Source organism: Oreochromis niloticus, linkage group LG3, assembly GCF_001858045.2.
Source record: "Oreochromis niloticus isolate F11D_XX linkage group LG3, O_niloticus_UMD_NMBU, whole genome shotgun sequence".
NCBI lineage: Eukaryota > Metazoa > Chordata > Actinopteri > Cichliformes > Cichlidae > Oreochromis > Oreochromis niloticus.
In genome coordinates this window covers 16,119,584-16,136,440 of record NC_031967.2, presented here as the reverse complement: position 1 = coordinate 16,136,440, position 16,857 = coordinate 16,119,584, and the positions used below count along the sequence as shown (strand labels likewise).

Here is a 16,857-nt window from a genome sequence, read left to right as displayed (position 1 = left end):
TGCATCACTGCTTTTGTGCAAGACAGGCATGCAAATTTAATTTAACACTATGTTAAAGTGCACTTTAAATAAATGCCGACAGGAAAGGATGCTTAAAAAAAAGGAAGTAGCCCACGCACATGATTACTTTAAAACACCTGTAAGGGTGTTTTAAAGGTGACAAAACACAGTCAAAGGAAATCAAACAGACCCAGTACTCACTTGTTTAGTGTTACATAAATTTTATCATTGCTCCATTAACTCTACACATCAGATTCTTCTACACCTTTGTGATTTCTTTCAAGACTATGAAACTTCTAAGAGCTGGTAACAACAGTGTCTCTTCCCATTTTACCCATACACAACACCAGGGCCACAACTCTACAAAAATACAAATAAAAACTAGTGTTAGGTGGGCAGCTTAACTGAGACAGACCAGAGGTTAGAGTGAGAGAAAACCAGGTGACGTATTTGAGCTACCCAAATAAGTCCTATTGTGCTCAAAAGAGGACACCCTGGCCTTTCCAGTGATATCTCATGTGTTTGGGTGGCCCTTTTTAGCTCACATAAGCAGGACTTTACAAAAAAGTTAAACCGAAAGATCCTTGTTTCTTCAGTTCTCAGGGGGATATATTTGAGTATTGTTATGTGGCTGCTGGTGTGGTGATATTTTTTCACTTTTTTTTTTACAGCCTAACAGACTCAAGTCACGTCAGTTTATTTATATAGCACATTTAAAAGACTAGTGTACATCAAAGTGCTTCACAATAAAACCACAATGCGGGCAGAACAAAGAACAAATAGTACAATTATACTTAAAATTGCATTTACATGATGTAGTGCAGGCTGAATGAAAGTCAAACTAATTTGTTTCAAAAGCTAAGTTAAACAAGTGTGTTTTTAAACGGGATTTAAGCGATTGAATTGATTACGGTGTACGGATTTCCACTGGGAGATTATTCCAGAGTCTAGGGGCAGCGATGGCAAATGCACAGTCACCTCTGGTTTTTAAATGAGACCTTGCATTAGGAGCAGTTGGCTGGAGGATCTTAGTGCTCTCTTTGAGTTGTACGGATTAAGGAGATCAGCTAAGTAGCTAGGGGCCAGGTTATTTAGAATTTTAAAAGTGAGCAGAAGGATTTTGAAATCAATGCGATATTTGAAGCCAGTGTAGGTTAGCGAGGACAGGGGTGATGTGCTCATGCCTTCTGGTGCCGGTTAAGAAGCGTGCTGCTGCATTTTGGACTAATTGCAGGCGCTGAAGGAGGGAGAGTTGCAATAGTCCAATCTAGAAGTGATGAAGGCATGGATGAGTTTTTCGAGCTCTTTATGTGGTAAATAGGGCTTAGCTTTGGAAATTTGGCGTAATTGATAAAAGCTGGTTTTTAGCACAGTGGATACTTGCTTGTTTAATTTAAAAGAACTATCCATGAGCACTCCAAGGTTTCTGGCAGAATGAGAAAGGTGGTTGGCGAAAGACCCCATTGTATCAGTTAGCCGTCCAAGGGGAACGTGGCTATCAAAAATTTCTATCTTGCTTTCATTTAAGTTAAGAGAATTCTGGGATAGCCAGTCTATAACCTCCCGCAGACATTCGAACAAAGGCGAGAATGGGGACGTGGCATCCAAATTTAGAGGAAGGTAGATTTAGATATCAACTGCATAGTAGTGATAGGAGATATTATGTTTTTTAAAGATGAGTCCCAAGGGGAGCATGTACAGGGAGAACAGCATGGGGCTTAATACGGACCCCTGAGGCACACCACAATTAACAGGGGCAGAAGAGGAAGAATATTTCCCCATGGTGACAGAGAAGGATCTGTCTGATAGATACGATTTAAACCATTAAAGAACATTACCTTTAAGGCCAACTACATGTTCTAACTTCATGTTCCTTGTTCGGAGAATATTATGGTCTACCGTATCGAAAGCAGAAGTTAGATCTAATAAAACTCAAGTAGTGACATCGTGTGTGAACGTTTTTTAAAAACATTGTTAGACTCTACACATCACCTCTTAGGCTGATGGCAATCTGCGATTGTTCTCTACACTTCAAGTCACACCTGAAACCACAAAATGTTCCAGGAAGTATCCAGGCAGAGTGCAAAACAACAGTGGGCGTTAACAATCAGTCATTTCAACCGCATTATTCTGTAGAGGCTGTGTTTAATCTGTGCAATTTGTTTTTCTTCTAAAACAGCTTTGCATTCAGACACATGCAGCTCCACCACACAGAGTAAGTCAAATACTCTACATCAATCAAGTTTTAATTGCAGAGAAAATAATATAATGATGAGAATAAAATACTTCGAACATTAAACTTGGCACTGACCATAACTTTTACTTTTAACACTTTCTTTCTTGGAAGTTCACTTCCGTTTCCCTTTTTATGCAATTGTGTGTATACACAGGTTTGAAAGTACGTGGAACTGTGTTTCTCCTTGCAGAGGAGTTCAAGTTTCATTTTCAGGAAAACTTCAGCCCACCCACCACCACACCTCTCACAGTTTGTAGTTACATTTTCCTCTCGCGCATACTCTCATCTTCAAAGCCTACAGAACCAGAGGAAAGGTAATAAAATCTTTTTATACTAATGAACATCTTAAAATAGTGAGGTCTTTGTGAACATATGATACTGGTTGGTATATAGTTAGTTTTATCATCAGTAAGCTGCTGTGAGTTAGTTAAAGGAAAACTGTACTTTTCTCAAGAAAAACATGATCTGGATGTGTGATAATTATCATTGCTCACAGCGAGGATAAAGGAAGTTACAGTTTAGCCTTTTAAACTCATTTTAGCGACTATTCTGTCAAACAACTAATCTGCATTAGCGCACAGTTTGGTAAATATTAGTTGTTGGGTTTTATGTGTAACATGTAATGCACTACAACTGAAAACACCCTTTACATGATAGCATCTTAGGCACAGTACCCAACGAAATATTGGCTACTGACGTAGCTTTGTCTGCGCTATAAATGAATTCAGATAAACTGCATGCCAAATTTAGGATTTGTTAGAAACACAAAGCCTCTCCTGTGCCTGTTTAGTATGCTTGAATGAACCTGAAGTTAGCTAAACTCTCATAACTGTAAATAATGGGCCTAAAAATGCATTTGGTATGGCTTTTATGTAGCATTTTTCAAGTCTTGTGCTCAGCACTCAACATGTTTTAAATCACATCTTTATTTAGCTCATATTCACACCTACAGATGTACTATTTTCAGTATACAGCCAATTTATAATCACCATTTAACCTAATATGGATGTCTTTGGAGAAAATCTAAGGGGGTACAGGAAGATCATGTAGCGTTCGTTATGGTGAAAACACATTGTGAAATCACTACATTGATGAATGTACTTGAATTTCAGGTAGTTCCTCTTTGTCTAATTACACTATTGAAGAAATAGCATGCGTCATGCTAGAAAGCTTGTCTTTTCCAGGGATGCCAAATTTTAGCTATCTGTTGTAGGAGGATAAGAGAAGAGGGCATGGAAATATTTTATTAAAACCCTTAAAGTTGAAAAAAAATATTTTATTATTAAAGCTAGATTATTTGAAACAACTAAAGAGTGTTAATAGAAGTTTTTGTTTTTCTATGTCTGATAGTGTAATTAGTCTTTATGCCCATATATTCACTCATTAACATAGGTTTAATTAATTTCTTGCTGTCCACAAGTCTGGGAAGGTTTATCTGGACAGACGAGACCAAAGTGGAGGTGTTTAGTCATCAGGCACCGCTTCATGTTTAGCAAAAATGAAACTTGGCATAAATTTTCCTTTTGACTTACCAACTGTCAAAAACAGGGGTGAAGGGTGATGATTTGTGTTGGCAGTCACAGGACCTGGGTACGTTGCATTCATTGAGTCGACCATAAATTTCATACTCAGACTGAAGACATCAAATATATGAAGCAAATTATATGAAATTATATACCAAAGAAAAAAATGGATAAATAACTCTAAATATGTCTTATATTGTTTCTGTTACATCACAAAAATGTTACCATTTCTAACGTTCAACAGGTCAAAGCTGGAAAATGTTTTTTTGATATGAGGAAATGAAGGCATTTTGTGTGTGTTTATTCATAGGTTCTGCCCTGTTTTGATAGCTGTGGTCACACCAAAGATAAAGTTTATTTCTTCATTTCTGTTTGCATGGTTTTAGCAGCATCAAAGTATGATGAACATCTTCACTGTGAGAGATTCTAATTTAAAACAATTTCCACGATTAACATCATCAGCTGCAATGTAACAGTGTGCTTGTTTGGAGCAAAATGTATCCAAAATGAGGCCTGTGTATAAATAGACACCTACAAACTTCAAAGAAAAGAAAGGTGGGCTAAAATTCATGCACAACAATATGAGAGACTGAGAAAGCTATACAGAAAACAATGATGGGATGACTTTAGTTTTTGACACAGTGCTTCTGCAATTTGTATTTATCACTACACAAGGACACAATGACTTTGAACTGTTTGAAACTGTGAATTTATAAAAGTTATAGATTTGAAATGTGCTGTGAATGCAGTTTGTAAACTCGGTTTTTAGCAAATTTATGAGTTTTAAAGGGTGTACTCATAAATTTACTGCCAATGGTCGTTGCAGTGATTTTCATGAAACAGGAAACTGTGATTTGTAAAAATATTCACACTGTGGACAGTAATGTTGTTATCTTTTTCATATTCTAGCATTTGATTTCTCCGTACACAGGAGCAACCAAAACTATAACCATTCAATGCGTCTCCATTTCTATCTTCTTTCCTCCAGAAATGGCTGAATACCAGCAGCCCACCCAGATAGTGACAGTCTCCACCACTAATCAAAGTATTGGGCAGTGGAGCACTGGCCTCTGTGATTGCTGTGCTGATATGGGCACTTGTAAGTTAATCTAGCAAACTCTACAAACAGTAGTGCTTTTTGTATCAACTGTCTCCTCAGACTTTTATTCAGAGGGTCTTCTGATCATCTGAAGTTAGAGCTGAAGTCATCTTATAAAACACAGGATGCACAAGAGAACTTATTCAAAAGTGAAAGAAACTTGTGTCTTTGCATATTTTTCCTCTTCTGTCGAGGTTGCTGTGCCCTTTGGTGTTTCCCCTGCATGCAGTGTGATACAGCCAACAAGCACGGCTGGTGTTGCTGCCTCCCACTCTGTGATGCATGCTGCGTGGTGTCCTGCACGCTTCGCCAGTCCATCAGAGACCGCCACGGCATCCCTGTAAGGCTGGGGGGCGGGGGAGGGTAAAGGTTATTGTTGTTAGCTAAAAGCTAAACCGAGGAATGAAAAACTATTTTATTTAAATTGTATTTCTTTTTAAAAGATAAGCTTTTCCTACAAAAATCAACATAAAAAGAAGCACACTGAGAGTGTAAACGAGTGCAAACATAGATGTGCAATGTAGAAATGAGATCAGAAGGAAAAAGGTCACATGTGACATGATATTGCGATGTAAATTATTTTGGATATTCTGAGTCCCCATAGAGCAGTATTATTTCCTAAATGTTGCCAATAAGTAATAAATAGAATGTTATGAAATTTTGACCTTATTTGACCTTGCAGAAAGGTCAGAGGTCCCAAGTAGAGTCATATTTACAGTGCCCATGTATCATTCCCTATATACCTTGATGTTTTCAATAGGAACAATGGCAATGAGAAATATAGTTTTAATAAATAGCCTTGTGTAGCATTATTATCACTTGGAGCATTAGCTCCATTTCATGACCTTGAAGGAGAGAGAGGTCAGAGGTCTTGAACATACGCAGCACACGTGTAACAATCATATTTTCAACATTATAAGGCTTTTTTAAAATCTTCAACCATCACTGAGTTGACCTTGAATTCCTTGGTGGATGTAAGCCAAGTTTTGACCCCACTCTACAACCCTTTAAAGTTTTTTTTCCCTTATGAGTTATTGCATTGAGCTGTGTGCTTTGCCAATTTGATAAAATTTGGAAACACAGGTGTGCGTTTAACAGGCTCTTGTGAAAAATAACTAGCTTATGGCACAAATGAGAAAATTCAATTATAATTAAGATTTAAATCATCTGGGTACTTTGTCAATTATACTGACAGTTTTCATGAATTGTGGGATGGCGTTTTCTCCTCTCCTTTCATCATCTAAATCAGACAAGCATGGGGACCCCATGTTTTCTAACTGTGTTGAGTTGGGGGTTGTGTTATGTCTTATTCTTCTCTTCTTCTTCTCCATCCTGCAGGGCTCATGCTGTGATGACTGGTGTAAAATAATGTGGTGTTACCAGTGTGTCTGGTGCCAGATGCATCGTGAGGTGAAGATCAGGGCCAACATGCAGCCTGCCACCGCAACGGTGGTCACCACTCAAGTTGTCAGTGGATAGGATGTAACCATTTTGGCTCTTGGTTTAGTGAAGATGGCCAACAGTATTTCAAAGTTCATTTCAAGTATTTCAAAGTGCTGATGCTTGTGTAATTCAATACAATATGTAGAGTCTTTGTTAAAACCAGATGCTTTGAGCTTTGGTAGCGTGTTGGGTATATAATACAACTGAGAATGTTTCTTTACTCTGGCCAGTAAAATCTGTATAATTTCACACGCTCACTGTTATTGTAATCTTTCCCAAGTTAAACTTAACATTTGCTGAAATAAAAAGTTATTCATATTCACCCATTATATGTTTCTTGTACATTTTTGCTCAGCTGTGGAGACATGTTTCTTCAAACCCTGAATATGTCATTCGCACCTTGGCAGCTGGGTCTGGCTGGCCAGCTAGTGTCCTCCAGGGTGTCTGCTTAGAACTCCTAAAATGATCAAGAGAAGACTGATTAATCTCCTAAAATGAGGCCTTTGTCTCCTTAAGCTGGGCATACACCATGCAAATTTTTCAGTCTCGTTATTCAGCTCCTGCTCAAACTGTACGATTGACTCACAGGGGTTAGAAGTTCGTAGGTCACGATGCAGGGTCTCACACTATTCGGCCCGATGCTCTGATGCGACCTGAGTGCTCACACTGTGCGTCCATAACATGAAGCTTATAACACAAAATCTGTCTCTCGCTCTCCCTCTCTCTCCCTCTCTGTCTTTCACTCACACAGACACACACACCACCACCATCAACTTTGCTAGACTGAAAAACATTGACCAGGCAGTTGTGATTGAGCAGCAATGCCCATCCAACTCTTTTCACGGTTGTTGTGGTCATGATAATTTTGTGAGGCTGGACTGGGACAAAAAATCAGCCTGGGCATTTTGAGACCGGCCCACCAGGTATTATAAGGAAAAAGCCATAAAGCCTTTGAATGAAAACAAATGCCACTGTGACAGTGATGTACACTATCTTGTTGGTATATATGTATCAATCTAATAAACTAAACCTACACCATCCTCCCTATTCTGGTATTTTAATTAGTACTTACCAGAAATATCAAACAACCTAATCAATAATTACATATACCTAACTAGCAGGGTTGCCAACTCCCAGCAAAAAAATAGGGACCCACCCCCCACCCGCCGCCTCATGCTTAATCGGCGTAATCGACTTTAATTTATTGCCAGGGTAAAATGCACAGAAACCAATTATTTTTCTACAGTAATTAAATACATTCAACATCTTTCTTCAACAGAATTGCAGACTGAACACATGGTACCTTCCCAAAGGAAAAAGTACTATAGCTTACTAGGGTATATATTAGACTTAATATTTACTATATACAATAATGAATTTCTATACATTTTACATCAGATAAAAACTTTGGTTGTAAGATTATTTATTAAAAGCTAGACATTTTAAATGAGAATAATAAAGAAAAGTATTTCCTTGTCCCCCCCTTTCCCTGTTAATGCCCTACCTGGCGCCCTGGCAACACTTTGCTAGACCCGCCCCTGCACAGTTACCAGCTGTCAGCTACGTAGAAAAGGATCCTGGTGTTATTTGTCTCTCAGAAACAGTTCATAACTTCAACTCATTCATGTCACCTAAAAGGTAAACTTGTTTCTCCATCACCTGTTCAGCTCTGGTGATTCAGTAAGGACATCTCCTGGTTTCATCTTCATGTTTCCCTCTCATCACAGCAATGCAGCGTAAAGACACAGAATAAGCTTTGTGTATTTTTTTTCATTCTAGCTGAAGTTCGGGACAAATCGTGTTCATTTACACCTAAATACGGAACTTTAAAGTTCGACCTCATCGACTGTAATTGGTCCAGCCCAGAGTCAATGTGGGCTGTGTGTGAGGCCACATCGAAAAGGCTCGGATGAGCTTGCCAAAGTTCTACAAGTTGTGCCTCCATCGCTTGTGTCCAGATCACACGCTGCACTGCCGTGCTACTCCGTCTTTTTCACTTCTATTTCTCTGTTTGCGCGTGCGCAGTGTGAGAGGTTGAGTTGATAACCTCACGAGGGGCGACAGGATTTCAAACAGGTTTGATTTTCTTCCGACCATACTATTGCTGATCAGGAGCTGGTCCTGAGGTGTTAATCGCTTCTCGTTACCCCATGTATACTACACGATGGACGACACACAATTAAGGCGAGACTCGGGCCGATCCCCAAAACGGTCGCACGATTGAAAATCTCTTGTGCTCAGGTTAGGTCTCCATGTTTGCTTACCATTCCTTGTATCAAGTCTCAGTGTTTGAGTCCATCCCAGTAGTATATAAGTGGTGGATTTACTCGCGCAGGTATGTGCACGTGTGAGCATGCACAACCCGCACCCCAATTCCTGGGTGATATAATTAGGCTTCGTTTTTGGTTCTCTCTGATTTCATTCAATCTGAATCAAAACCTGTTACCAGCATGCATTTCTAATTCCTTGTTATTTAAATTGGATAGTTTGTGGATCTAAATGTTTAGAGACAATAGAGTGGTATTGAGCTCAATGTAATCTTTTAAATCATTGTTGTTTAATTAACAGGCAATGTATTATTAAATTCTGTTTTATCATGTGTGACAACTATTTTGGTCTTCAGTGTGAATTTATACAAATTGGAATTATTTCAGATGGAGGATCCGTTATTTAATGCTGCTTTATCCTGAAAGTATGAAGAACAGAGCCTTTATGAGTATTACTATTTTTAATTTGGACAATGTTGCTGTTGTTGAATGGAACACCTACTTCTTTTTTAGACTGATTTAAATGATAAATGTAACTGAAGGCGCTTTGTTGAATTTGCTTTTAACTTGGTAGAACATAGTGTGAATCTTTCTTAAATTGTCCTTTTGATTTGCACAGTGTTTTTTTTTCTCAAGTAAATTTCCTTTGTTAGTTTATTTTCACCACTCTCGTTGTTAACCTCTTTCCTGTTTCGTGTTGTATGAGCTGACAGTTTGACCATCAACCGAGCCTGCTTTCCTGTTTTGCGGTTTCCCTGTGTGCATTATTGTAGGGTCTACTTTACAATATGAAGCGCCTTGAGGCGACAGTTCCTGTGATTTGGTGCTGTATGAATACAATTGAATTGAATTAAATTGAGACTTCATTGGTCAGTCCTGTTCTGTGTTTTTCCACACCCCTTTATTACACCCATTTAGTTAGTCATATTCACAGAATTCACAGATCAGACATTCTACACAGCCGACTCACTCTACAGCTCAGATCTCTGCTGCCTCTTCTTCCAACATGGCCTTCAATAAGTAGAGATCTCATTGTTTGCTTAGGTTTTGTTTGATTGATTTCCCTATTATTCAAAAGCTTTTTGATTGTAGGTCCAGTTGTGTTCTCAGAGAACATTTCCCCAGCAACTTCACACAGTTAGTGTTGTAGGATTTTACAACAATCTGCGTGCTCTAGTCTCTCTAAAATCAACACACTGACACAGTTCTCTGGGATTAAAAGCTGCTATATCTCTAGCACTAATCCCAACCACTTCCACCACCCCTCTGCACAGAGTTGTCAGTTGCATCACAATGATTGCTACACGGTTTTAGAAGCTAATAAATGTCAAAATGACCAGGAGAAGGTGGTAGAACGACAGCAGAAGAATTACAATGAAATGACTGTCCAGATCCTTACCATTAGCTATAGCACCACCAGCAACACAAACATCAGAGTTACACTGGCCTGCAGGGAGAGGCATGCTGAAATATGTACATGCTAAACATCTACAGTGGTCATCTAATCTTACTATCATTTCTACGACTTTTTGCTTAAAGGCATTAATGTCAAAACGTCTATCATTCTGTTGGCTACTCTCTGAAGGATTATTAGCAGGTTGACCAGACTGATCTCTTTTGGGCAAATAATTGTGGTCTTAATTTCTTCTGCGTTCCTCTGAATCTCAGCTAGAATGGCCTGCCATTGGTCTAATTTGAAATGTTTTTTCTGATATTTGTTGAAAACACTGAATTTATTCTAATTTTTAATGTGTGTTTTTGGTGTTGAATGAACATCCGCACACCAGTCGCAAAAAAATTCACACAAGTTTCATATGCTTCTCAGATTTCTGCATCAGTAATTTCTTGAGGCTGCGATGCATCAATCTGTCTAAGACATGTTGGCACTGTGGGTAACCTTTCATGGAAGAGATGGCTCACTGGTAAGTGTGCTTGTCCGTTCAGTCATCAGCGGTTGATTATAAAACACGCTGTGAGCATCTCCTTGCATTCTGTCGTTGTTGTTTTTGTTGTGAAAGAACTTCTCCAGGAAACGTGTGGACTTGTCTGTTACCCTCTGATCAGTGATTATATCGAATGATAGACCAGTAGACACAAATAATAAAATAACAGCACAGTAGTTTAACAACAGCTTAACATGCAGATCATTGTAAAACCCTACAACACTCTAATGTTCTCTGAAGACAGAACTGGACTTACTAATTACGCTTTTGCGTTAAAAAAAATGTAAATCAAACAAAGAAACCAAACAAAAGAGATATCTTCTTAGAATTACAAACCACTTAAAAAACACCCAGGAATTGGGGGGGAAAACTACGTCATACAAAGGTCAATGGTGCATATACAGGCATATGTGCATGAGTAAAGTCAGTACCCCTCTCTCTTACTTTTCCGGGTTTTCCCTGCTTGTAAATGCTGGTCTCATACTCGCATTGTTTCCTTTCACTCATGATATCAGATGCTTGTGGTCTCTGAAGAGTCATCTGGTTGTAGCTGTGCATCACTTTGCAGAATGTGTTTCCGTAAATGAGATTTACCTAGATTGCTGCCAAAATATGGTAAATAAATGGTAAATGGCCTGTATTTATATAGCGCTTTCTAGTCCCTAAGGACCCCAAAGCGCTTTACATATCCAGTCATTCACCCATTCACACACACATTCACACACAAAATATCAACTGAAATCTATAAATTGTACCCAACTGTTTTGTCACCACCTTAGTCCTCTCAGTCAAGAAATTGAAGCTAAGTTAAGTACATTTTTGAGTTTATTAAGTAAAAAACAATAATGATGTACTTGAGTATATACATTTATTAGTATGTAATTACATCTTCCAACAAACTCCTGTATTTTCAAACTGAATCCATTAAAAATGCAGAGATAAGAGCGTGGACCTGCCACGTTGCGCCTCCATGTTGAATACAGTGACTGAAATGGCCCTTTCCATTCTTGCTAATCACGTTGTTGAACTGAGAAGATAGATGACAGAAGAGGAGTAAAAGAGGCCTGTGACCAATGTCTACTGTGAAAAGCCATCTGTCAACATGAGGGGTGGCTGCAACACCAACTCTTGGCCACCTACATACAATGCTTTCTTGAGATCCCTTCCCAGGCGCCTCACATCTTGCTTCAGAGTGACCTCAGTGGGACACATGATAGTTTGAGGCAAGGTCTTACAGTGGTTTCATGCGAAACCTCAAGTGGTAATGGCCCACGCTGTTGCTCACATCTTGGCTCTTGTGATGAGGTGCATGATCAGTAGAGGGTTAACAACTCTCTTAAGCAACACCACCACTAGGGTTAAAGGTAGGACCTTTTGGTTTTAGAACTGAAGAAGCTTCTCACACGAGAGATGAAACATCCTCACAAAACTTAAAGAAGTCCAGTCACTTTCATCCCAAGATCCTTAGACTACCTGCAAGAGTAGCTGAATCTAGTAGACAGGTGGGATTCATTGAGTGAATCTAACCAGCACCATCATCTTAAATGTAAACCATTGTCTACAAGTCTTGTCTAATCTAAATTTAGCCTGTCGTACATAATGCATCTCTGTAAACTGCCTGCTATATTCATGCAATCAGTGTATACTTGTATACTTCAGCTGGTTTTTCAGTTTCCTTTCCTTTCATTTTCTGTTTGTCAGTACCCCAAAGTGTTCTGGCTCCATACTACTATAGCTAGGATTATGCACTTGAATTAGAAGGGGTAAGAAAACAGAACTCAGAATACAATCTGCAGTCTACTGACATCTAGCTGTGAGATTTGTGTGTGGGCAGATCTATAAAACATTTGATGTGAGGGAGAAACACAAAATTGAACTTGTCAGTTTGTAACAAAATGTATTTAAAATATGAACCAACATAAATTTATTTATGCAGAGAAATAATCTAGTGATGATGTGTGTGAAATGTTTAACACAATACCACAATCTCAACAACAGCTCTTAAAAACAGTGTCAGTCTGATGTGACTGCAGAAACAAAAAGCTGCAGAGAATATCTGAGAGAGTCTGTGATGGAATATATAAGATGGGACAAAAAAATAAATAAATAGATAAACAAAACAGGCTGTCCTAACATCTTCTTCGCTGTAGAGAGAAGTGTTGGAATGTATAAAAGAGTTAGGCTGCTTCTGCTTGTCGTTTGAACATCCATTTTAGTCCTCTTTACTGGACATTTGTTTTTGGTCTATATCTTTTGACTTATTTGAGCTACCCCAATAAGTCCTATTGTGCTCAAAAGAGGATATCCTGGTCTTTTGTTGCTGTTATGTTGCTGATGGTGTGGTGATAGTTTTTTTTAGATACAACGTTTTGTTACAGCCTTAGCGGGCGTTGATAGACTCAAGTAGTGACAGTGTGTGTGAGTTGATTTTTAAAGACATTGTTAGACTCTCCACATCAACTCTTAGACTGATGTCAATCTGTGACTGTTCTGCACACTTCAATTTTCTAAATAAAGCATGTGTGTTGTGTTAGTGTTAAAAGTAAACAATATAAATATTGTTTTATAATATAAAACACTTCGAGGCGTGAAGAAATACACCGAATTGAAAATTAAAACAAATTGAATTAACTATTACATTTTACTAGTGATGGGTCCTGCAACACTGACGCACCGACGCTTGTATCAAGCTCACCTAGCGAAGCCTGTATCGGTGCGTGCGTCGCTTTAAGAAAAAGTCACGTGATCGATACAGCTGCTGTATCGCTCATTGCCAACGCGCCAAACTGTGTTTAAAAAGTACCGCATCCGCATCTGTCAACGGAATGAGTCGCCACAAAAAAACACGAAATTACTCTCGCAAAGATTAAAAAAACAAAAAACACATCTCTCCATAACAAAATGGAGCCCGAAAGAAAAAGAAATGTTTCTGCTGTGTGGGATCATTTTGATCTTTTAACTGCAAATAAGGTAATAGTTTGTCTGTCTTTGTTTCAGTGTAATCTATCAGAATAGGAAAAACAGCAATGTGAGTTGAAGTGTAAATTATTTATTTCATTATATGCAGGTTAAATGTCGCATCTGTTCTGCATTTCTTACACAAACAAAAGCACCTCCTCAGTGTTTGGCATTACAGAGCCAAACATGAAAATGAGGAGACAAACACACCGAGAATGAACACAGGTCGGCCTATATTGACACTGAACAGCTTTATCATCATTTTTTTTAAAATTAATATCCATCCATCCATCCATCCATGGGTTGCGGGGGCAGCAGCCTAAGCAGAGAAGCCCAGACCTCCCTCTCCCCAGCCACCTCCTCCACCTTATCCGGGGGAACACCAAGGCGTTCCCAGGCCAGCCGAGAGATATAATCTCTCCAGCGTGTCCTGGGTCTGCCCCGGGGCCTCCTCCCGGTGGGACATGCCCGGAACACCTCACCCAGGAGGCGCCCAGGAGGCATCCTTGTCAGATGCCCGAACCACCTCAACTGGCTCCTTTCGATGTGTTTAATATGTGTTTTATTATTTTGAAATCAAGCATCTAGGAAGACTGTTCTGGACCAGGCAGTCCTGAATTTTATTATAAGGGACTGCCAACCCCTTAGTATTGTGGAGAGTGTCGGAGAGAAACATTCCAAGATCAGAGAATCCTTTAAGGTACTGGGGGAATAGGAAGACATCTTATCAGAACTTTTTCCACCTGGCTTTACAGTTTTTGTGTACCCCAGCTTCATCTGTGCCTGTGAGTTTTCCAAAGCTGGGGAAATGGTGTCAAAAAAACGCAATAGACTGAATGGAAAAACATTGGATAAACTTATTTTTCTGAATAGAATTTTACAATAAACTCTGAGTCAAATGGGTAATATTACATTCACAATACTTTCATTTTAATTTTCACTTAGTGTCATTCACAATATATTTTATAGATGTCTACAATATTTGAAATGTAAAAGATATATGGTTTATGTATGCTTTATGGTTGCTATAACAAGCCTACCCACATTGAAGTGGTGCTCAGTTGTAATGGAAATCATTCAAATTTTAGGTGGGAACTGGGTCTATTGCGCCAGAAAAAGCACTCCTTTTAAAAGCACTGGTACTTTTATCCAGACCTGTATGAAGTTATATTAGTGCCAGATGCCAGATCAGGAAGCTGCATTACAGTTAGTACAAGCTCGCTGCTTTGCTTATGCAAAATTCCTGGGCAATCATCCAGGTCTTACACCCCTGAAAACAGAGGGAAAGAATCACGAGAGTGATTTTGAGTTGCGAAAGCCCCCTAGTGGAGAATGGAGGCACTCCCAATCGATCCGGAAAAGGCTTACAAGCCGATTAGTGATTAACACATCGCAGTTCTAATGAACAAAGTGACAACCATTAGTGCAACTTGAAAAATAATAACTTTTATAACAATTTTCTTACCTTACAAGAAAGTCTTGTAGTATGAAATTAACTTAGAAATAACAGCTGCATGGAGTCTTTTGGTACTGCCCAGAGGGTATAACGGTAGTCTTCCACCCTATCACAGAGACATGTAGGGAGAGAGGAGTGGCGATAGGTGGGGCGAGCAAGAGAGAGCGAGAGCGGGAGGAGACAAGTGGAGGGACAGAGAGAGAGGGAGAGATGGGGCGGGGACAGAGATCAAAGCTATAAAATGTCACTGTTTTCTGTTCTGGCTTTGAGTAGAGCAAGAAGAAGACACAGGAAGTCATCGCAGGGGATCATAAGAAGTTACGACTCTTTATTTTGCAGCGTGCGCACGGTGGAGCGCGTTGTACTGCTTTGGAAGATTGCGCAATAAATACCACGAAGCACAACGGTGGAAAAAGGAAATAACTTTCATTGGAGTGACAACTCCATGTCGAACCCAAATTTGAGGTGGCTGAGTCGGGTAGGTGAAAGCAGCGGGGGCTCTCGCTCTCAACCAATGAGAAGGTTAACGTCACTCCTCGGCATGAGTCGTAGAGCTGTCTTTAGATGTGGAAACATTTTCTATTCAGTCATGCGCAGTATAACACTTCATTCTCTGAGAATTCAGCTGGGCTCGATCATTATCAGCCTACATAGAAATGGAGAAACAGGAAATATCATCTTTGAGCTGCATGGTGTGTGATGGCTGAATGCAAAGACGCAGAGCATTCCAACTCTTCGGGGGGAGGGGGATTTTCTTGTAAAACGAACGGGGGCCAAGACAAAAAAAAAAAATAGGGAACTGGCACGCACACCACCTTTGCCGGGCGCCTTTCGCCACGCACACCACCTCTAGCGGGCGCCTTTCGCCACGCACACCACCTCTAGCGGGCGCTTTTCGCCACGCACACCACCTCTAGCGGGCGCCTTTCGCCACGCACACCACCTCTGGCGGGCGCCTTTCGCCACGCACACCACCTCTAGCGGGCGCTTTTCGCCACGCACACCACCTCTAGCGGGCGCCTTTCGCCACGCACACCACCTCTAGCGGGCGCCTTTCGCCACGCACACCACCTCTAGCGGGCGCTTTTCGCCACGCACACCACCTCTAGCGGGCGCCTTTCGCCACGCACACCACCTCTGGCGGGCACACCACCTCTGGCGGGCGAGCTCTGTGTTCAAGGTAGTGATGCACTCTATGCCTTCTATGCCCGTTTGTGCTGTTCCTTTGCAAAGGTTTCAAATGTCTTTCAATAAATCTCAGAAAATCAGTTTGGTTTCGATGGTCAAATTATTTTTTTACGACACCTCACTCAAGTCTGCTTTTGAGTCCAGATTTTTGTTACAGCCGTAACGGGCCTTGACAGACTTTAAGTACTTACACTGTGTATGAATAGTTCTTACAAACAGCTTTGCATTATCCTTCCTAGAAGACATTCAGGCACATGCAGCTCCTGTGATTAAGTACAAGTCAAATATTCTACAGAGGCTCTACACTGTAAAATGTAATATTGTGTTTAATTAAAAATATTAAATAGGCTGAACTCAATTTTTATCAATTTGTTATCAGAACTCGATTTAAATACGTTACCAGTACTTTTTATGCAAAAACGCTGATAAACTCCATTTATTTGAGTTGTCTTAACTTAGAAAAACTAAGTAAGCTGGAAGTTTTGCTTCTCAGTGCGGAAGGATGAAAGATGTGTTTTGAAAATGCCACGTGACTACCGTCCTCCTCCCTCGCGGATCAGTCCGCATGTTCACGGTGCATATTTTTTATGGAATATGTTGAGCAAACGTGGAGAAGCATCAGCTCAAGATATTATTGTTGTCATTGCTGTGGATTTTTACCTGATACACTGACTTGGTGAGTAAATGTTTACTCTTATTCAAACTGATTTTGTGGCTTCTCTTAGTTTAGCACCAGGTTTAAAA

The 16,857-nt window shown here is 39.8% G+C and overlaps 2 long non-coding RNA genes across 3 annotated transcripts; one reads left to right on the top strand and one right to left on the bottom strand.

Annotated features, from left to right (window-relative positions):
• The first annotated feature begins 2,088 nt into the window (after nt 1–2,088).
• On the top strand, nt 2,089–6,627 carry LOC100700423 (cornifelin homolog B). Of its 2 annotated transcripts, XR_001223360.3 has the most exons (5): nt 2,089–2,215; nt 2,391–2,550; nt 4,748–4,858; nt 5,053–5,198; nt 6,197–6,627. It is a non-coding gene; the product is annotated as a cornifelin homolog B (long non-coding RNA). The 2 variants fall into 2 exon arrangements; XR_003219057.1 differs by lacking the exons at nt 2,089–2,215; nt 2,391–2,550 and adding an exon at nt 4,146–4,314.
• Nucleotides 6,440–16,634, bottom strand: LOC112846202 (uncharacterized). The gene is made up of 2 exons (XR_003219058.1): nt 14,935–16,634; nt 6,440–6,758 (listed from the first exon to the last, which is right to left on the bottom strand). It is a non-coding gene; the product is annotated as an uncharacterized LOC112846202 (long non-coding RNA).
• Nucleotides 16,635–16,857: the final 223 nt, after the last annotated feature.